The following is a 23,016-nucleotide window of genomic DNA, read 5'->3' as shown; positions in this document are numbered from 1 at the left end:
TAATTCCTACAACTGGAAGTTAGATACTAAAACACATAAACCATGCACTAGATATTCACAATGAAAGGAGGGATTTTCCAGCCCCGCCCTCTGTCAGGATCGTCCTGTCACGTCAAGAGTTTTGGCTGGGCCTCCAAATTCCCCACAACGGGTCCTGCCACAACAGGGTTGGGAAATTCAGACCAAAGCCTATTACACTTAAGGTTGGAACCACGTTGCTTTATGAAATTAACAGCTAGAAAGGCAAGATCATTTTAAAAAAGCAGTTTTACTTAGCTGCAGAGCTGGAGACGTGATGCCTACACTGCTTAAAAATACAGCCCAGGGACATGTTTGATTTTCTAAGGTCGAGCTAAATCAGTTTTAAAAACATCCGCTGAACCCCGAAAGGCAGTAAAAGCCATTTCCTTCATCAGACCAAATAAGGAATTGTAAATGAGGGATAATTCACCTAATGGTCAGGCTGAGGATATCCCAGAGCAGGTTATGTCATCATGGAGATGGATGGAGCTCAAGTAGGTTGTCTTGTTTCAAATTATCTGTGATTACTTGGGGGTACTCTACAACAGGGCAGCAGGCTAGACCAAAAAGGGGCTGCTGTTAGCAGGCTCTAGGCAATTAGGGCTCAAAGAAGGCCTGTTCGTTGCGCTTAGCACCTTGTGTGGTTTGCAGCTCAGAGAGAAACTCTCAGAGCCATTCAATGCAGTTAGGAGAAGTCAGGGGGAGCTGAGATGGTGGTGCAAGGTCGCTGGTTCCATGCTGGAGACAGTTAGGGCTCAGAGAATCCCTGGGAGCCATTTATAGCTGGGTGTAGCCAGGAGGCTGGAGTTTGGAGAAACCCAGGGGCAGTGCCAGCTTAATGAAGCTAGTGTTCCGTGAGAGAGCAGGAATTGTGCTGGGAATTAGAGGCGGGGAGCAGCTTTGTGAATCCTAGGGAACAGAGTGTCAGAAGAAGAGATTGAACCATTCTTTTCTACTCGAACAGTGATCCAGTTTAACCTTGAAAGAAGACAAACACCACTAATTTGTCTAGTCAGAGAACCCAGAACAAGGGGACATAACTTTAAACATTAGAGCAAGGCCATTAGACACTGAAATAAGTGAAACATTTTATGCCCACGCAAGGAATAGTGGAATTCTACTGCTAGAACCTGTGACTGTTGTGCCAATTGAAATTTGCAATACTGAGATCATTACTCATTTTGTTGTGTAATGGACATGAGAGATAAGGAATAAAGACAGTTAAATGAAGGTGAGATACAGATCAACCATGATTTAATAGAATGACAGAACAGGCTTGAGGGGCTAAATGGTTTATTTGCACTCTTATTCTGTGATTGATCATAAGTAGGAAATGGTTCATCAGCTGAAATGTTCATCACTTTCAAAGTGGTGAAGTATTGAAAGCACTTACCGATGAGTTTCAAATCTGTATTCCATTTCCAATTTTCACCTGCAATGATGGTATAAAGCACTTGGTCACTGGGTTTTAAATTGTTTAACATCAGAGACCCATTGAATGTATTAAATTGCAAGCGTGATTTGAAGTGTTCATTTGGTTCCTCTTTTTGGTGATCTCGGTGACCTGGTGCATAATCCAGAATATTTACAGGGTTTCCATTGCTGCCATTGAATGTCCATATAACATTACTATTGCTGAGATTATCACTGCATTCAGGATCCAGTAAAACTGATGAACCAATGACACCAAACACTTCATTCCTTCCAACTGATTAAGATAAAAGAGCAAATGTAATCGGTTAGACTGTAGCAATACAACACTAGCATGTAATTTCAAAATTTATGATGGAAAGCAGCAACAAACGTGATAGAGAAACAACTCTCCCACCCCTCACTGCACTGAACAAGGCAAAGCAATGGCACATCTCTCTCTGTCTCACACACACTCCCTCCCTCCCTCTCACCCCCACAGTAAGGAGGCAGAGTAGCAGTCTGGTAAGGAAAGAGGCTGCATAGAGACAGCGACCCCTCATTCCTCACCTGGGGAGACAGACGCTGTCCCTTCCAGAGGAGACCCAAGCCCAGGCAAAGTGGCTAAACCTATTACTTTGGAAAGGGAATTGTTTGGGAGGTAGGTAACAGTGTAAGAATAATGGGCATGTCCTTAAATTAGAAGGATATAACAGTGGTATCACCCCCCAGGGATCTGTATAACTTGACAACCATTATTCCAAGTTCACTGATGGCAATAAGTTGGATGGCACAGCAAATAGTGTAGAGCAGAGCAGAAAGTTGCAATAGGATATTGTTATTAAAGATTAAATGAGTGGACAAAACTGTGGCAGGTGGAGTTCAGTGTGGGGAAGTGAGAGGTCATCTTCATTGGATCTCAGGAAGATTGGAGTACAGAGTATTTTCAAAATGGTGAGAAGCTAGGAAGTATGGATGAGCTGAGAGACTTAGGGGTCCAAGTACAGAAATCACTAAAAACTAGTCGACAGGTACAAGAAGAACTAAAAAGGATTGTTAGTGCTTAGCTTAAGAGAACTGAAATACAAAGTCTGGAACTTACATTACAGATATTTACAGCTCCAGTTTGACCCTATCCACAGAACTGCAATCAGTTCTGAGTCCTGCACCTAAGGAAGGATAAAACAGCCTCGGGTACAGCACAGATTCCGCAGAGTGATACCAGGTCTAAATTATGAGGGTAACTGATGGGTTGCATAGACTTGACCTGTATTTACCTGAATATAGAAGACTAAGGAATGATCTAATAGTTATGTTTACAATGATTAAAAGAATTGATAGTTTCTCCCTATCGATCCTATTTCCTCTGGTAGGACAGTTCAGAACAAGGGCAAACCATTGAATTGGAGCCAGGTTGCTAAGGGGTGATGTCAGGAAACATCTCTTCACAAAAAGGCTAGTGAAAAACTAGTACTTTCCCCTCCCAAAAAAGGCTGTTAAAGCTCAAGATCAATTGAAAACTTCAAAACTGTGATTGACATATTTCATTAGGCAAGAGTATTAACGGTTAGGGAACCAAGGCAGGTAGATGGAGTTAGGGTTCGGATCAGTCATGGTCTAACTGAATAGTGGGAACAAGTGTTCACATTTGGGAATGATCTATCCCTGTTACCTTGTGCTTCCTTGCGATCAAATACTTCCATGGCACCACCCTCCTCATCTCTAACCTCCTCTGACTCTAACTTCCTCCAAGTCTATCGCTTTGAAAACACCAATTTTCCTCTAATTCTAGCCTCTCGCATATGCTGAATTCCTCACTGTCAACATCCTATGGGTTACCATTGACTGGAAACTGAACTGGAACAGTCATTCAAATACCATGGCTACAAGACAGGTTTAAAGCTGCGAATTCTGCAGCAAATAACTCACCTCCTAACTCGGAAAAGACTGTCCACCATCTGCAAGGCACAAGTCAGGAGTGTGATGGAATATTCTGCCCTTGCCTGGATGAGTGCAGCTCCCACAATACTCAAGAAGCTCGACACCACCCAGGACAAAGCAGTCTGCTTAACTGACACCCATCCACCACACTAAACATTCACTCACTGCATTAATGACACACAGTGGCAGCAGTGTGTACAATCCACAAGATAAACTCCTGCAACTCCCCAGATAGCACCTTCCAAACTTGTGACCTCTACCACCTGGAAGGGCAAGAGCAGCAGACGCATGGGAAGACCATCACCTGCAAGTTCCCTCCCAAGCCACACACCATCCTGACTTGGAATTATATTGCTATTCTTACACTGTTGCTGGGTCAAAATCCTGGAACTTCCTCCCTGACAGCATTGTTGGTGCTCCTACACCACATGGACTGCAGCGGTTCAAGAAGGTGGCTCACCACCACCTTCTCAAGGGCAATAAGGGATGGGTAATAAATGCTGGCCTAGCGAGTGACACTCAAATCCCATGAATGAAAACATTTTTAAAAAATCCTTCCCCTACCATTAGCAGCTGTAATTTCCTGGGTTCCAAGCTCTGAAATTCTCCATAAACCTCTCTACCTCCTGCAAGAGAACACTTGAACACTACCTATTTCAACAAGTCTGTTTTAATATCTCCTTTTGTGGCTCAGTGTTAAATTCTGTTTGATAAGGATCACATGAAGCACCATGTGAGGTTTTAACATGATAAGGTGCTTGAGGGGAGGGTAGAAGTAAAATGTCCTAGCTCTGCAAACCTTTACATCCTGGAGGAGCTTGTCCACAAGCCCTCCCTGTTGTCATGTCAGGGGGGCAGAAGTGAACTGGAGGTGGGCCTGCCACCTCCTCAGACATGCCCAAGGTGACTACAGAGGTAGGCGCATGGCAAGGTCAGCAGGTTAGAAGGCCTGCCTCTATTTACTGGGGCATTGGCCCAGTTTAATTTGTGGTTGTTAGGCCTTCAATCCTGTAAGCCAGCCCCCATGCCATGCCATGCCATATCTCCCATTCCCTCTCTGTGCCCCCTCATATTCCCATGTCCTTTCTATGCCCACTCACCCAGTATGCACTAAGTACACAACCAATGAGCTATTTAGCAACATTGGCAAGTCTTTGTGATCCTCATGAAGTGAAAAAAACAGCTACTCAAAAATCCCCTTGAAAAACATTGCCCTTCCTACCTTCTCAATCAAACATGGGAAATTCCCATTGAGGAAACTATGAATCTTTTCCAAACGAAAACACAAGACACTGAAATGCTTCTAGTTTTTACAATATATTAAAATTGTCTATCAAACAAAGTGAGCAATAGCGATACAAACAGCCCCCTGCTCGGCTGAGTCCATTATACATTTTAGAACTCAGCCAAGCATTCATAATAAGGTCACCTGGCATCTGTATCAACAGAAGCAGTCTGAACATCTGTTTTTCCAGATGGACTCATTATAAATTCTTTGCTGAGCTCCAGGAAGGACTACCCCAAGAGGGGCTGTGGACACATTTGCAAAGGGGGCTACGAGCTTTGGTTGATTGAAAGTATTATTACCTTTGAAGTGGGTTTTCAATGCCCATGTGTATATTTGGACACGGATAAGTATTTCTTCAATGGGAATTTCACTGGCTGTGGTTGAATAAAAGTTTTATGAGAAGGGGGCGTTTTTTCCCCAGCAAAAAGCATGTTGAATGTCTGATTAATTATTTGGGGCCCGACTCCATGCTGGGCTTCCCATAAGTTTCATAGCTGCTCTGAGGAGCCGTGTGCCTCATTTCGTAAAAAAGCTGGCTCATCTCCATCTAAATTGCAGGGAGGGTTTTAAATGCACACAGATAAAAAAAAAAGCACAAACACAGACACACACACACTGAGCCACATAAGGATATAAAAGGGCAGATGGCCAAAAGCTTAGGCAAAGAGATAGGTTTAGGGAGTTTCTTAAAGGAGAAAAGTGAGAGGTGCAGGAAGGAACAGCCATCAGTGATTCAAATTAGGGATGTAAAAGAGTCTGGAATCGGATCAGAGCAGACACCTCGGAGGGTTGCGGGGCTGGAGGAAATTATAGAGATAGGGAATGGTGGGGCCTTGGAGGGCTTAGAAAACAAGGGTGAGAATTTTAAAATCAAGGTATTGCATGGCTGGCAGCCCATGTCAGTCAGAGAGTACAGGGGTGGCAGGGGAACAGGGCTTGGTACATCTAAGGACAAGGACAGCAGAACATTGGATGCCCTCGGTGCTGACAGTAGCTGGAAAGAGAGAGACCCGGCCAGGGTCTTTTGAAATAGGCAAGTCTGGAGGCTACAAAGACATGAATGAGGATTTCAGCAGCAGATGAACAAGAGGCGGAGACCGAGTCAGGCGCTGTTACACAGGCGGAAATAAGCGGTGTCAGTGACGGAGTGACTGAGGGGTCAGGAGTTCCTCTCAGGGTCAAGCATTACACCAAGGGTGCAAACAGCCTAGTTCAGTCTCAGGCTGTTGTCAGGGCGAGAGAAAGGAAATTTCTACTCACCCATTCTGGATAAGCAGTCTGACAATTTAGCAACAGTGAAGAGAGGCAGAGCTGGGTGTCCTCAGCATACGTTTAAAAACTAACTTTGTGCTTCGGATGGTGTTGCACGCCCAAGGGTCGGGGCAGTAAAATCCCCCAGCTGCAGGGGAATTTCCAACTCAAGTTAAAGGGAAAGTGGCGCAAACGTTACTTGATACAGATGCCAAGCGGCTTATTAACTCTTGGTGTAACAACCGCATCTAGAAAGCTAGAATATCCCAGCAAAAAAATTCCTCTGCTCTGCTGTGTCCCTCTACAGGGGGATGTGACCAACTGCCAGGACCGGCTCACCTTCCCGACCCACCTTCCCACCCCCAACCCAGCTTTCCCAGGCTCTGCCTCTATCTCTGTCCCAACCCGCCCGCCACCGCCGCCCCCAGTCAGTTCCTCACCAACTGCACCGAGGGACCCGACGCTGAGGTGGTCGAGAAGAGGCACGAGGAAGAGGGCGGCGAAGGGCAGAACGGAAAGAGGGAATCCGTACTTCATCCAGCCAAACGAATCCGCTAAAAAAAAATACTTAAAAGCCAGGGTTCACCGGGGTACGGCGCCAGCCGCTTTAAAATCTTTCAATCCAACCACTTCTGTGCAGAGCGAGTCTCGAACCAACTCTTTAAATCTTCTTCAGCTCCCTTTGGGCTGCATCAGGAAACAACAGCTGCAACACAACATTCAGGAAAAACTTCCGGGGTTTGACAGCGCCCTGTGTAATTTTCTAAGCCTTCCGAATAAATAATTCCAGAGCCAAGATGATAGGATTGGCAGCTGAATTGCTCCAGTGAGGTTGTTGGGTTGAAAGCTGCACACAGTGGAGGAATCAGGAAGAACAACAAACACACTCACGCTTCCCGGACTCCGGCTACGTCAAAGCAAGGGGAGGAGCTTTTCTGATTCGTTCGTGAGATGTGGGCGTCAACTTTTTTTGATAAGTATACTTTATTCATAAATTATCTGGAAGAACATTACAAAATATTTCAAAATGACCATCACAAAGAGTGCAATCATGTTCAACTTTTACACATGGATCACGAGGAGCTTCAATCTAATCAATGAATAGTACAGACATTTCAAAGTGTCACTACAGACAGTGCAATGGTATTGAAGTTATCACCATACATCATGTTGCACTCTGAGGTGCTTCAAAACAATTATAATACAATTAGCGTTCACTGCATACATTAATTGTGAGCCATACAACCTGAGAGTTCTATACAATTCCCAGTATCTCGGTGCATTATGGCAGAAAGGTCTTAGACAGTGACCTTTCCCATTGCGCCTTTCCGCCAGCTGCCCCAAGCTTTAGTGCGTCCCTCAGCACCTAGTCCTGGACCTTGGAATGTGCCAGTCTGCACTACTCCGTCGGGGACAACTCTTTGCACTGGAAGACCAACAAGTGTTAGGCAGACCAAAAAGCATCTTACACCAAGTAGATGATCCACCAGCTGCAGTTGATGTTTGTCTCAGTGTGTGTCCCTGGGAACAGCCCGTACAGCATAGAGTCCTGTGTTACAGCACTGCTCGGGATGAACCTCGACAAAAACCATTGCATCTCTGTCCAGACCTTTGCAATGGCAAATTCCACAAGAAGGAGAACAATGGTCTCTTCCACACCACAGCCATCTCGAAGGCAAGGTGCAGAGTGGGTGAGACTCCAGGCGTGCTAGAAGGATCTGAGGGGGAGGGCCTTTCTCACCATCAGCCAAGCTACATCTTGGTGCTTGTTGGAAAGTTCTGGTGATGATTCTGCTCGGGGAACCATCCAACATGATCCACCATCTCCTTTTCCCACAGGACCTCTAAGATGTTACGTGCCGACCACTGCCTGATGTACTTGTGGTCAAAGGTGTTTCACTGCATAAGTATTTCCACGAGGGACATGTGGTACAGCATGGTTCAACTACGTGGAGCATTCTGCAGCAGCGTGGCCAGACCCAGCTTTCGCAAGACCGGGGACAGGTGGAACCTCAGCACATAGTGACACTTGGTCTTTGTGTACCGAGGGTGTACATACAGCTTGATGCAGCCACACACAAGGTGGCCATCATGATGAGGGCGATGTTGGGCACCTTTTTTCACCCTTTATCTAGACGCTGGTACTTCGTGTCCCTGCAGACACAATCCATTTTCAACCTCCAGGTAAAGCAAAAGATGGCTTGGGTTATCGCCATCACGCAGGAGTGAGGAATGGGCCAGACCTGTGCCATGTACATCAATAGCGAGAGTGCCTCACACCTGATGACCAGGTTCTTACCCGCAATGGAGAGGGAGCGTAGTTCACACATGCTCAGTTTTCTTTCCACCAGAGACACCCGCTCCTTCCAGTCTCTAACCCATGCCCCGGTCCCTCCGAACCATATCCCCAACCTTCAGGCCATCTAACCTGACGGTGAAGGAGACAAAGGATTAGTTAGCCCAGTTCCCAAAGAACATGGCCTCACACTTCCCACACACACACCTTAAACCAGCTTATATTTCAACTCTTTCTTGGACTCGAACGCAAGTTCTGTCGAAGGGTCATGAGGACTCGAAACGTCAACTCTTTTCTTCTCCGCCGATGCTGCCAGACCTGCTGAGTTTTTCCAGGTAATTCTGTTTTTGTTTTGGATTTCCAGCATCCGCAGTTTTTTTGTTTTTATCTCTGTGTTTAATTGACTGCCACTGCTCTTCAAGAAATGCCTACCTCCTTGAAGAAGTTCTGTTCCTCTCTGCGACAAGATTTCCGTATCTCTCTGTTGTCTTGCTCACCTTCCTTGCTTTCCATTTCCCTCCTAGTGTTTGACAAAGTGTTTACTAAAACCCGCTTTCACAGCCATATCTCCTTTCTCAGTGACTGTCTCCGTCTCCGACTTACCCCACGTGGATTTCAACTGAAATTCCACCCCTCATGTTTCGAACCCACCCAGGATTACAGGTATCTCCGGGACATAAAACGTTTCTCGGACTGCTGTTCCCATCACATTCTGAAATCCACACTCAGTGCCATGCGCCGCCATATGAACACACTCGACCTCTCCCTCCAGCAGCACCGCCGTACCCTTTTTCAAAGCTGCGCGTGCCCCCAGTTTCATTTTATCCTTCGGCTCATCCGACGCCTCAACAAGAAACTTTTTCTCTTTCTCTCAAGTGCTAAGGAACGCAAGCTGCAACAACTCATCGACACCAACACCCATCTAGGATCCTCCACCCCTGCCTGTTCCTCCGCCCCCACCCTTTCTTCCAATCCCAACCCCAGCCGTGTATTCACTATACCCCTGACCTTCCCCTCTCCGATGCTGAACGTTCAGTGCTCAGCAAAGAACTTAGTTTCATACCCTTACGCCCTCACCACAATGAATTTCGGGCTCGGCATGATGCTGAACTCTTCTTCCGCCGTCTTCGTCTCCGGGCTCACTTCTTTGGGCAGAAGTCCTCTCCCAGTTCAACGGATCCTTTTACCCATCTCCAATATTCTCCCTCCACCTGGACCCCTCCCTCTGGATTCTTACCTTCTCTTGATCTTTTCATTGAGAACTGTCGGCGCGACATTAGTCGTCTCAATTTCTCTGCTCCTCTCACCCATTCTAACCTGTCTCTCTCTGAACTTACTGCACTCCATTCTCTCAGGTCCAACCCTGACATTGTCATCAAACCCGCTGACAAGGGTGGTGCTGTTGTTGTCTGGCGCACTGAGCTCTAACTCGCGGAGGCTGAGCGTCAACTCGCAGACACTTCCTCCTACCTCTCCCTGGACCATGACCCCACCACTGAACATCAAGCCATTGTTTCCAGGACTGTCACTGACCTCATCTCCTCTGGGGATCTCCCTCCCACAGCTTCCAACCTGATAGTCTCCCAACCTCGGACGGCCCGCTTCTATCTCCTACCCAAAATCCACAAACAGAACTGCCCCGGTAGACCGATCGTCTCAGCTTGTTCCTGCCCCACAGAACTCATTTCTCGTTATCTTGACTCCCTTCTCTCTCCCTTGTCCAGTCCCTTCCCACCTACATCCGTGATTCCTCTGACACCTTACGTCACATCAACAATTTCCAGTTCCCTGGCCCCAACTGCTTCCTCTTCACCATGGACGTCCAATCCCTCTACACCTCCATCCCCCACCAGGATGGTCTGAGGGCCCTTAGCTTCTTCCTCGAACAGAGGCCCGAACAATCCCCATCCACCACTACTCTCCTCCGTCTGGCTGAACTTGTTCTCACACTGAACAATTTCTCTTTCAACTCCTCTCACTTCCTCCAAATAAAAGGTGTGGCTATGGGTACCCGCATGGGCCCCAGCTATGCCTGTCTCTTTATGGGGTATGTGGAACATTCCTTGTTGCAGTCCTACTCCGGCCCCCTTCCACAACTCTTTCTCCGGTACATCGATGATTACTTCGGTGCCGCTTCATGCTCTCGTCAGGACTTGGAAAAATTTATTAATTTTGCTTCCAATCTCCACCCCTCCATCATTTTCACGTGGTCCATCTCTGACACTTCCCTTCCCTTCCTTGACCTCTCTGTCTCAATCTCTGGTGATAGACTGTCCACCAATATCCATTACAAACCCATCGACTCCCACAGCTATCTCGACTACAGCTCCTCACACCCCGCTTCCTGTAAGGACTCCATCCCATTCTCTCAGTTCCTTCGCCTCCGTCGCATCTGTTCCGATGATGCTACATTCAAAAACAGTTCCTCTGACATGTCCTCCTTCTTCCTTAGCCGAGGTTTTCCACCCACGGTCGTTGACAGGGCCCTCAACCGTGTCCGGCCCATCTCCCGCGCATCCGCCCTCACGCCTTCTCCTCCCTCCCAGAAACATGATAGGGTCCCCCTTGTCCTCACTTATCACCCCACCAGCCTCCGCATTCAAAGGATCATCCTCCGCCATTTCCGCCAACTCCAGCATGATGCCACCACCAAACACATCTTCCCTTCACCCCCCTTATCGGCATTCCGTAGGGATCGCTCCCTCCGGGACACCCTGGTCCACTCCTCCATCACCCCCTACTCCTCAACCCCCTCCTATGGCACCACCCCATGCCCACGCAAAAGATGCAACACCTGCCCCTTCACTTCCTCTCTCCTCACCGTCCAAAGACCCAAACACTCCTTTCAAGTGAAGCAGCATTTCACTTGCATTTCCCCCAACTTAGTCTACTGCATTCGTTGCTCCCAATGTGGTCTCCTCTACATTGGAGAGATCAAACGTAAACTGGGCGACCGCTTTGCAGAACACCTGCGGTCTGTCCGCAAGAATGACCCAAACCTCCCTGTCGCTTGCCATTTCAACACTCCACCCTGCTCTCTTGCCCACATGTCTGTCCTTGGCTTGCTGCATTGTTCCAGTGAAGCCCAACGCAAACTGGAGGAACAACACCTCATCTTCTGACTAGGGACTTTACAGCCTTCCGGACTGAATATTGAATTCAACAACTTTAGGTCATAAGCTCCCTCCCCCATCCCCACCCCCTTTCTGTTTCCCCCTTCCCTTTTTTTTTCCCAATAAATTATAAAGATTTTCCTTTTCCCACCTATTTCCATTATATAAAAAAAACCCCCACTAGAGCTATACCTTGAGTGCCCTACCATCCATTCTTAATTAGCACATTCGTTTAGATAATGTCACCAACTTTAATTTTAACACCTATGTGTTCTATTGTACTATTGTCATTGACATCTTTTGATGATCTGCTTCTATCACTGCTTGTTTGTCCCTACAACCACACCCACCACCCCCCCCCCACCTCTTTGTCTCTCTATCTCTCCGCCCCCCACACACACACCTTAAACCAGCTTATATTTCAACTCTTTCTTGGACTCGAACGCAAGTTCTGTCGAAGGGTCATGAGGACTCGAAACGTCAACTCTTTTCTTCTCCGCCGATGCTGCCAGACCTGCTGAGTTTTTCCAGGTAATTCTGTTTTTGTTTTGGATTTCCAGCATCCGCAGTTTTTTTGTTTTTATCCCACAATTTACTTTGGCTCCCCAGGCCAGTTCAAACTGGTTGCAGATTTTTATCAGTCTGCACACCGACAGCAGATCTGAGCAGAAGATGGCGACATTGTCCATGTACAGGGAGGCTTTGACCTGAGTGTCTCCACTGCCTGGGATCGTTACTCCTCTTAAACCCGGATCCTTCCTGATGGAATCAGCAAAGGGTTCCATGCAACACACAAACAGGACAGGAAAGAGAGGGCAGCCCTTCCTGACTCCAGATTTAGTTGGAAAGCTATTTGATTCCCACCCATTGATCAAGACTGCACTACTGATGTTAGTGTAGAGAAGTTTGATCCAGCTGCAGATCTAAACCCCAATTTGGACAGCACATCCACCATGTAGGTGCAATATTCTGTCAAAGGCCTTCTGCTGATCCAGACTGATGAGGCAGGTGTCCACACCCCTGTCCTGCACATAGGCAAGCGAATCCCTGAACAGTGCAAGGCTGTCAGAGATCTTCCTGCCGGGCACAGCACAGGACAGGTCAGGGTGGATCACCTACCCCAGAGCAGACTTGACCCGATTGGCAATGACCTTGGACAGAATCTTATAGTCCACATTCAACAATGAAATGGGTCACCAATTTCTAATTTCATCCCTTTCCCCCTTCTGCTTGTAAATGTGGGTGATGATGCCTTTTCTCATGGATTCTGACATGCTGCCAGCCGTAAACTTCTAGCAGGTCTGGGCCGATCCAGTCCCACAGAGCTGAATACAACTCAGCCGGCAAGCCGTTGCTTCCGGGAGTCTTACTCTTCTTGAAGGACTTGAGGGCCTTAGTCAGTTCTTCAGGAGTTAGCGGATTGTCCAGGCTCTCTCGTGCACTGTCATCTCAGACCTCCGTGGTAGAGAACAGGAAGGACTGGGAGGCGGTGCTGTCTGTGGGCTTCACGTGAAAAAATCTGGCATAAAAGGATTTGCTGATCCTCAAAATGTCAGACTGCGATGACTTTACTGGGCTGTCTTCTTCCTTCAGGCTGCAGATCACAGAGCTCTCTTCTTGTACCTTTTGGAAGAAGAAATGTGAGCATGTGTCATCCTGCTCCATGGAGCAGACTGTGGACCGGAAGAGGATCTTGGAGGCTTTCGATGCAAAGAGCGAGGCTTGCTGGCTCTTTACCTCTTGGAGTTTCTCCTTCACATCGAAACCCCATCGACCGCAGCCGGAGAAGGTTCTGCATGTTTTTCTGGAGTTGGGACATTTCCCTCTGTTTCTTTCTAGCTTTTTGGACACCTTTGAGGATGAAAAACCTTTTGATGTTTTCCTTGATCGCTTCCCACCAGTGTGTCAGGGACTCAAAGAGGGGTTTCACGGTTCTCCAATCTTTGTAATCCCTCTTGAGTTCCTCAATGTTCTGTGGGGTCAGTGATTGCACATCAGCTTCCATGGCCCCCTGCCAACCCTTTGATTTTCCTCTAAGTGACAGTCAGCCAGTGGTCAGAGAAGAACACCGGCTTGAGGTCGGTGGATCTGACTGCGAATGCACGGGACACAAACAGGAATCTATCCTGGAACAGATGGACCCGTCTGACCGTGACCAGGTGTATCTACACTGCGCTCCGTCTGCAGGGTTGCTGAAGACGTTGTGCAGCTTTGCATCCTTAACTGTTTCTATCAGGGATCTGGACGTAGCATCCAATCTGCTGTCGGCCCTGCCGCATCGTCCAGCCGCATCAATGAAGCAGTTGAAGTCATCACCCAGAATGACCGTCCTGGAGGTCGCCAGCAGCAGTGGGAGCTGCTGAAAGAATGCCAGCCACTTGCCCTTATGTGCTGGGGCGTACACATTAATTAAACGGAGTGGAGCATTCTTGTACATTACGTCTGCTATGAGGAGGTGCCCGCCACCACCTCCTTAACCTGGGAGACGGTGAAGTTGCCTCCCCGCAGCAGAATACCCAGGCCGGAGGAACGAGAGTCGTTTCCACCCAACCGGATCGATGGCCCATGGGACCACCATCATGACCATTGCCTGTAGGAGCTGAGGTGCGGTATCGCACACTCCTGGAGAAACAACAGGTCAGCTTTGACCTTGGCAAGGTAATCCAAGGTTGCAACACATTGCGTAATAGATTTAAGGCTATGCACATTTATTGGTACAATCTTTATCCCCATTTTAAAGCATTTTGTCTCTTAACAAACCTGTTGTCTTTGAGAGGCCCAGACTTTTGGCTGCTCCTGCATACCCATGGTGTTCACAAATTGCCTCACTTTGGATGGGCTGAGGAAACTGTCCAGAACTACCCCATTGGAGATGTTCTGCTCAGGTGGCATCTGGGGCTTCATGCAAGGAGCGAGGTTTGAATTGTTCTCTGTTGGAGAAGCCTCTCCGATCCTCTCCCCCTCTGGGACGTTGCCACTCCCGGCTTCCCAGAGCTGGGGTGCACTGAGCGCTTCAATGCTCCCAGATTCCTGGGGCTGGGGTGCACTGGCCTCTTCTAGTTGTGGGCAAAATTGGGGTGTGCTGGTCTCCTCATTGTGTCCAATGTTCTGGAGCTCGGGTGTCTCGTCCTCCAACTCTTTAGAGCTTTGCCGCTTCTTCTGTATGTACCACCCTTGCCCTTCTTCGTTCAAACAGCAGCCGCCCTTGTCATCTGTGTTGGATCGGAGAGGCCTCTTGCCACTTGTCTGGGAAGTGGCTTGGTCCCTTCTTAGCCCCTTCTTCCTTTTGGCTCTCTTCACCAGCTGCTACTCCCCCTGCTGATTTTCCGCTGCATCCTCCTCCATTGATTCGCTTTACAGAGGAGTGGGAGTTTCAGGGGGCAGTGCAGTTGTTTGGCTGTCTGCTGCCTCAATCTTTTCCTTCATCTTGTCGCTCTGTGTCCTCCTTTGTCCCATTGTTCTCATTGGAGGCCTTGGTGGTTGGAGGGTTGCAAGTGTCCTTGGTAGTAGTGACACTAAGCATTTCATCTGCTTCCCCTCTTTGGTTTTGGCTGCCTATGCATAAGTGAGACAGCATTTGGGGCAGGTCCTGTAGAGGTGGCCTGCCTTGTCACACAGGTTGCAGCACTTAGTCTGTTTGCAGTCCTTTGTCTGCTTGCAATACTTGCAAATGATGGCGATGCAATTCGTCACCGCATGAGCGACAAAGTTTGGGCTGCCCAGCGTGGATAAGGTAGCCATGGCTTCCCCCGATAGCGAAGCTGAAAGGAGGGTGGAGGATGGTTTCTTTACCATCCATCTTGAGCATGACCTTGACCTGGCGCTTGCTGGTCCAAATCCCTAAGTTGTCTTTAACCTCGATGCAGCTCCCAACCTTGTTGATGTACCTGGCGACTTCCTCGGCAGGGACGTGGGGGTGGTCGAGGTGCACAGTCTCCACCCGGTCCCATTGCAACAGCAGAGCAAAGAGTGTCTCCACCATCAGGATCATCATCAGCGGCTGGTCTCCCTTCTCCTTGAAGTCCTTCAGGAACTTGACGCAGGCAGCAACATTCTTGAATTTCACATCGAAGTACCCAACGCTGGGGAAATCCTGCAGGCAGTGGATCTCCACGGCTTCAAATCGACATGACATCAAAAGGATTCTCTTAATGAAGGAGACACGATCCATGGGTGTTCCTCCTTCGCTGTCCTTCACCGCCACTCTAATGGTGTTACATACCCCTTGGTTTGGGGCTCGACTGGTTATAGACATCATTTCACTCCACTTGATCTTAGACAAAAGGTTGGACCAACATTCATTACCCACCTGACCATCATGGTCAGAGAGCAAGGTCAACCACATTACTGTGGGTCTGGAATTACATCACAGTGGTTTTCCTGAACCAGATAGGTTTTTAACAACAATCAATAATGGTTTCATGGTCACCATTAGATTTATAATTCCAGATATTTATTGAGTTACCTGACAGGGTGGAAGTCAAAGCTAGTTCCCCTTGAGTATTACTCTGGGTGTCAGGATTACCAGTCCAGTGACAATACCACTATACCATCACCCCCCCTCGCCGCCCCCACCACCACCCCCCAACCCCCACCACCCATGGCTAATAATTGTTTACCACAGATTCATAACTGGACCTAAACGTTGAGTTGAGTTTTCTGCTTCTGCTTTAGTTATGACAACATCACCGATTAATATCCATATTCTGCCAACATTTATATGGGTAGTGCCAGTGAAACCTAGTGCTTTCAGTTTATGTCAACCCAGTTATTAAAACATAAATAGACAATGGTTTTCATGAAATTTTGAAAGTTAGATGTAGGCATGTGCAATTCCCTGCCTCTTTCGTTTTGATAGCTTTCCCATCACTGAGACATCTATTTTCACCTCTGTCACATTACTGACTCAACTATGCCTCAATCTGTAAATGGCAAAAGAAGCAAAAGCGATATGAGATTAAAAAAAAACGTTTTTAATGCATCGAGCGGTAAGGATAAGAATGCGCTGCCTGAGAGTGTGGCGGAGGCAGGTTCAATCGAAGCATTCACAAGGGAAATAAGTAATTATCTGAAAAGGAAGAATGTGAAGGGTTACGGGGAGGAGGCAGGAGAATGGCAGCAAGGGAGTTGCCCATTCAGAGAGCCTCCACAGTCACAATGAGCGAACTGACCCCCTTCGGTACTCCAACAACCCCATGATTCTGCGGACTTTCTGGCCCCATCGTGACAGGACACGCTGCGGGAGATTCGCGGGAGAGACAATTGACTTTCATCAGGACCGGATGATCCCGGCTGCAGGCCGGGACAGAAATTCCTCCCCTGTCAATTTATCAGCTGAAATCCTCATCCATGTCTTTTCTGATGCTGCTGGTCTTCACTATTTCAACACGCTCCTGACTGGCCTCCCATATTCTATCCTCCTTAAGCTGAACCTTATCCAAAACTCTGCTGCCCAGTTCTAACTTGCACCAAATCCCATTCCACTCTGCATCCTCTCAACCTTCTCTGCTCCAGTGAAAACAGCCCCGGACTTCCCATTCTACTCATGCAACTGAAATGCTTTATCCCTGGAAGCATTCTTGTAAATCTTTTCTTGGACCCTCTCTTAAAAAAAGTGCCCAGAAAGGGACATAATTCTACAATTGAGACTAAATGTGAGGGACTAAAACCTCACACTGTATATTTTTTTAAATAAAATATCATATAGAGATATGCTTATTGCTATCTCTAAAAAATTATAGCTGGACACTGAATCTATGCCTGCCTGTGACCTCCGAACAAAATGACCTAACTGGCAGTATTAAAGGGAAACTCACACATTGTTATCTCTAAAGATCCATTTATGACACCCTGTGGGCTGCACAGCCCAAATTCAAAGAGAGCCGTTCAAAGGCCATCTGCATTTCATAATCCAGGCTGGCCAGCAGGAGTCTGCCTGGCTGAAGCAAGTCAAGTGAAACAATATTTATTTTCTCCATAGTCACTCTACTGTAAGATCTTTTTTCTATCTCTCTCTTAACTGTCTGAGTGCAGAGTAACATTGTAATCCTCCTTTTAAGTTTTGTGTGTCCAAACTAAACTAACCCTTTGAGTTCATCCTATTTTGAGTTTGCTATGCGGTATTAGTGGAAAATCAGGTTGCACCAAAATCGAGGGGGTTGGGAACTATTCCACCGCTTGTAAAGAGGGAAACATATCAAAACATTTTTCTGTTTATGGACAGGTGGCGAGAGGAGAAACTAGTGCTGTTTAAATTAAGCCCCCTTCCTGTCCGTAACACTGAAGCAGATAAATATGCGTCATGGCTTCTTTCCTTTTGTACACTATGGGCAGGATTTTTCGCTTGGTGTGTGGACGCGCCTGACTTGCCCAAGGATGAAATAGCGCACGATGATGTCAGGTGAGCATCCCGACATCATCACGCACTTGTGCGATATTTCAGTCAGCAGGTGAGCGTGCCCGCCGACAATTAAGGTGCCTATTAAAGCCATTAATATATTAATTAACTTAGATTTTTCTCTGGCCGTCTGAAGGTACAGTTGGCGGGCAGGCAAATCGGCCAGGCTGCCTTTGCATTTTTCCAAAAACCTCAACCACGGGCGGGGTGAGATTTCCGATACTAATTTAAAACAAAATAAAAAAGTTTGGACAGAATTTTGGTAATCCACATGTTCATGTGAGGGAGTTTGAAATGTGGACATTTTTTTTCTGGATTTCCAAATCTTTATTTCAGGGTTTAAAATGCTTCAGCTCCCTGAGGCAGCTCTTTGCCTGCAATGGAGCTTTCATTCTGCACTCCCCCGTGCCCACGCAGACTTCAGCGCTCGCCCTCCTTCCGCACCCGCCCGCCCCACCCTGGCAGCCCTGAGCCTTTCAGCGCGCCTTTCACGCTGGCTTCCCGCTAATTGGCCAGGCAGCGTGAAATCGCAGTTGGGGGCCGATGGCTGGCAGCGGGACATTTCCCAGCTGGTGGGCCTGCCCACCCCGTCCGCCCGGCAACCTCAACATTCTGCCCTCTGTCTCACATGCCCTTTTAAGCCACTTTGTGAACCCGCCCTGCCAGGTTCATTGATTTAGGCACACATACTGGAATGGAGATGCCTCACCCAGTTGAAGAGCCACAGGTCAGGGCAGAAGAAGCTAGCCAGCTACCTGTGGGAATTGGTGTCTCAAAGGACATAAGGTCCAACCCAGAAATTAACAGCAATCCTGCAAAAGAATAAGGAATATCAATGAATGAAGTGATTTGAAGGGGCGGGGGAGGGGGGAGAATAAAAGCCATGAAACAGCCAGAGAGGAGAGGTGTGTGTGTGTGTGTGTGTGCATGTGTGTTGGATATATTTTAGCATGGGCACTTCTTCTGATTCAAATATTTTAATTTCACCTCTTTCCACATTCTGATCACAACTATTTCTGTTGCCAAGTTCTTTGTGGACAATTACTGCACTCAGTTAATTGTCTCAAATGGCTGGATTATCAGTAGTGGAATTTCAATGGGGGACCCTTCAACTGCTGCAACTGTGGGCTGAATAACATGGTGGCGCATCGAGAGCTACACTGGGAAGTCAGTGGCATCCCAACATCCGGGAGCACCATTGGAATGTGCCCAATAATATGCAACTTGCCACTCATTTACAGCAGGGGCGTGTTAAAGTCCTTTATCCTGCCCAAATTGGACTGGAAGGTGGGATGTCCACTGTCACGTGACCCGGAGCAATGTCACAGCCAGCACTTTACAGGGCCCGCTGGCATGGGACAGTGTCAGAGGGCTGAGCAGATGAATAATCTTGTGGGATCTTTGTGCTAAACCAGGACTTGTGCAGTTTCCAGTCTTTCAAGGTAAGAGCATCTAATTTTTAGTTATTGTCTCCAAACCTTGTCACTCTTCATAGGTGGCATTCTTTTTAAACATCAGCAAGGCCCCCACTTCTTGGCATGGAGTTGTCCATTTGTTACATGATTCCATACAGAGATATCTGCACCAATGGGGGGGCGGGGGGGAAGGGCGGAGCAGAAGGGGCAAACCAGCCCCCATGTTCGGGGAGATCTCACTCAGAGCCCTGTAAGGAGCAGTATCAGAGTGACATGGGAATCGTTCCCGCTCTTAGAATGTATTATTCTGACCTCATGTCTCCCTATCATTATTTCAGGTCTCTGGATTACTAGTCCAGCAACATAACCATTCTATGTTGTTCTTGTGACAAAAGGAGAGATAAACAAATAAAAGCAGTGGAATCGGTCAGGAATGTTGAAGTAGCTACAAGAAGAATTTATGCTGGAAAGAAGAGAGAAGGCCAGGAGACAATGTGATCCCATATGACATTGATTAAAGAATGAAATCCACAGAGCAGCTGAGTGATTTCCAAGGACCAGGTAACATTAACAAGGGTAAACTAGGAACCAATATATGGTCATAGCTACACTCAGCTGTATAAACATGAATGCTAAATGCATTCAGAATTAACAATTCTCAAACACAAGACCACTGTCTAGGGAACTAGAATGTTATAGGGATATTAAAAACATGATTGAATGCAGCCATGGACATTCAGCCCTTCGAGCCAGTTCCACCATTCGGCTGATGTATACCTGAACTGCATTTGCTCCGTATCCCATGTTGCCCTCAATCAACATAAACTCATCCATTCCAGTCTTTAACATTTGGAAATTTGTGATTCCAGCACTTAGTATTTTGAAGGGACAAGTTCCATATTTCCAGTGCCCCTTCTGCAAAAGCATAAAATATACAAAAACAAATTCAGAGATAATTGAATAGACAGGAGGATGGTGTGATATGCCCCAGGATCTCAAAGACACATTGGAGTGTAAAGATGGTCATCCTGAGGGCAATGCAAAGTTACACCATTAAACGCGCACAGTCAGATCAGAATATGAAGGTGGGCTTTACTCCATGTAGAGATGAGGAGGGAATGGGAAAGCAGGAAGGGTTATGTTAATGCCTCCTTCAAACAAACAAGTGGATACCAAAATGGTTCCAAATCTAGTTTGATAAAGCTAATGCATGGCTGCTTCGTGACCCATTGCATGAGGGAAATCATGGAAAGCAATGCACATTTTGACCTGATGATGATAAGTGGTTTATGAGGCCAGGAATGAATGTAGCAGAAGCCCTTGGAGCAGTAACCATAGGTGCTCTGGTATAAATATCAATGTGATAATGGACACAATGCCAGGTCCGGTTTATCCTGACCGGAACAGGAGAAAGCTGTTGGTATTCCTTCTGGATTCTAGATTGGATTGAGTTAGGATTCAGTGAACTGGAGCTAAGGCGAGTAAATGGAGTTCAGGAACATGATTGAAACAAAATCAGGAAAATCACTGAATTATCGACTGGTACAGCTCAGAAAGAGGGCATTTGGCCCGTCGTTTCCGTGCTGGCTCTCTCTCCAAAATCAATTCACTGAGTGTCACAACCCTGCCTTCACCCCATAGTCCTGAAAATTATTCCTCTTCAGACAATGATCCAATTCCCTTTTGAAAGTCCTGATTGAACCTGTCTCCACCAAACTCTCAGACAGTTCATTCCAGATCAGAAACACTCGCTGCTAAAGAAGTTTTTCCTCATGTTCCTTTTGTCTGTCACCTCTGGTTACGGACAGCTTTTCACTCCCTGTGCTTTCTCATGATTTTGAAGACCTCCAACAAAGCAATGCTCCACTTTCTCTTTCCGAAGGAGAATAACCCTACCTTCTCCAAACTATCCTTGTAACTGAAATCCATCATTCCCAGAACCAATCTCTTCAAAGCCTTCACATGATTCCTAAAGTGCCTTTTCCAGAATTGGATAAACTACTCTAATATCGGTTAAACCAGTGTTTTCTAAATGTTCACAGCCTTCTGTGAGAGAGAATTCACCACCCTCTGAGTGAAGAGGATTCTCCTCATTTCAGTCCTAGATGGCCTACCCTGTATCCTAAGATTGTGACCCCTTGTTCTAGACCCTGCAGCCAGAGGAAACATCATCCCTGTATCCAGTATGTCCAGCCCTGTCAGAATTTTACATGTTTCAATGAGATCCCCTCTCATTCTTCTAAACTCGAGTGAATACAGGCCTAGTCGACCCAATGTCTTTTCATAACCACAATCCCAGGAATCAGTCTGGTGAACCTTTGCTGCACTGCCTGTATGGCAAGTTTTCTTTCTCCGCTCAGGAGATCAAATCTGCACACAATACTCCAGGTGTGGACTCACCAAGGGCCTGTATAGATGAAGGAAGACATACGTACCCCTGTACTCAAGTCCTCTTGCAACTGCTTGCTGCACATGCATGCTTGCTTTCAGTGATTGGTATGCAAGGACACCCAGGTCCTTTTGTATATCAACATTTCCCAATCTGACACCATTTAAATAATATCCTGTCTTTCTGTTTTTCATAAGGAAGAGGATAACTTCACACTTATCCACATTATACTACATCTGACATGTATTTTCCTACTCACTCAACTCGTCTAAATTGCCTTGATGCCTCTTAACATCCTACTCACGGCTCACATTCGTGTCTTCAAGAAGCCCCCCAGCCATTTGTGCATAAGTCTGCTATGTAAAGTAACTGAAGTTGGGGAGGCCATTTGGAATTCCACTGTCAGGTGGGTACTGTGTTAATTTGCTGGATTTTTTTAAAATTCTAAAACCTATTTTGTTCTGTTGCCTTAAAGGGGGATGTGTAGCTGGGAATCAGGTTAATATTAGGAATGTTAGGAGTTGGTATAGGAGTAGGTAATTTGTAGTCTGATTTATGTGTTTGAAATCTTTTATTTTGTTAATAAATACTCTAATTTAATTTTTAAGAACTCTAAAGTCTTAGTAGACACATTATTTCTGAATTTAGTGCACACATCTTCTCATAATAAATACAAATTGTAAAACAATTGTGATAGAGCGACCAAATTTCCCATGTGGATGTGGTCTGCCTGGCACACATCATCTGCCTTGTCATAACACTGACCCCTTGGGAACAACACTGTAAAACTACTCCAGTCTGAAAAATAACCATTCACCATACCTGTTTCTGCTGCTGAGGCAAATTCATGTTCATTCTGTCACTGTCCCTTTTATCCCGTGGGCTTCAAATTTTCATGTTAGCCTATTATGTGACTTTTGTCAATTGACTTTTTGGAAGTCTAGAAATACCATATTCGCCATGTTACCCTATCAATCCTACCTGTTACCCCATTTGAAAACTCAGTCAAGTTGGTTGGACATATTTCTTTTGAAAAATCCGGGCTGGCTTTCCTTAAGTATTCCACACAATTGTCTACCTGTTTTTAACTGTGTCCAAGGTTATCAATTCTAAAAGCTTTCCCAGCACAGAGGTTAAACTGTCTTACCTGGAGCTGCTGGATTTATTCTTAGACCGTTTCTGAACCAGGATGAAACATTTACAATTCTCCAGTCCTCTGGCTCCTCTCCTGCACCTAAGGGGATTGGAAGATTATGGCCAGTGCCTCTGCAGGGAAGTTTAATGGAAAACTTAATAGAGAAGTTCAAAATCATGAAAGGTTTTGAGTAAATAGGGAGAAACTGTTTCCAGTGGCAGAGCGTTCAGCAACCAAAGGATACAGATGTAAGGTATTGTTTCAAAAAAATTCAGCATCAGATGAATACAGATTTTCCCTCAGCCAGTTATTATCTGGAATGCAAGGCCTGCCAGTGTGGTGGAAACAATATTCAAAAGT

The sequence above is a fragment of the Carcharodon carcharias genome, chromosome 19 (assembly GCF_017639515.1).
Source record: "Carcharodon carcharias isolate sCarCar2 chromosome 19, sCarCar2.pri, whole genome shotgun sequence".
NCBI classification, from domain to species: Eukaryota; Metazoa; Chordata; class Chondrichthyes; order Lamniformes; family Lamnidae; genus Carcharodon; species Carcharodon carcharias.
This window is presented reverse-complemented; position numbering follows the sequence as displayed.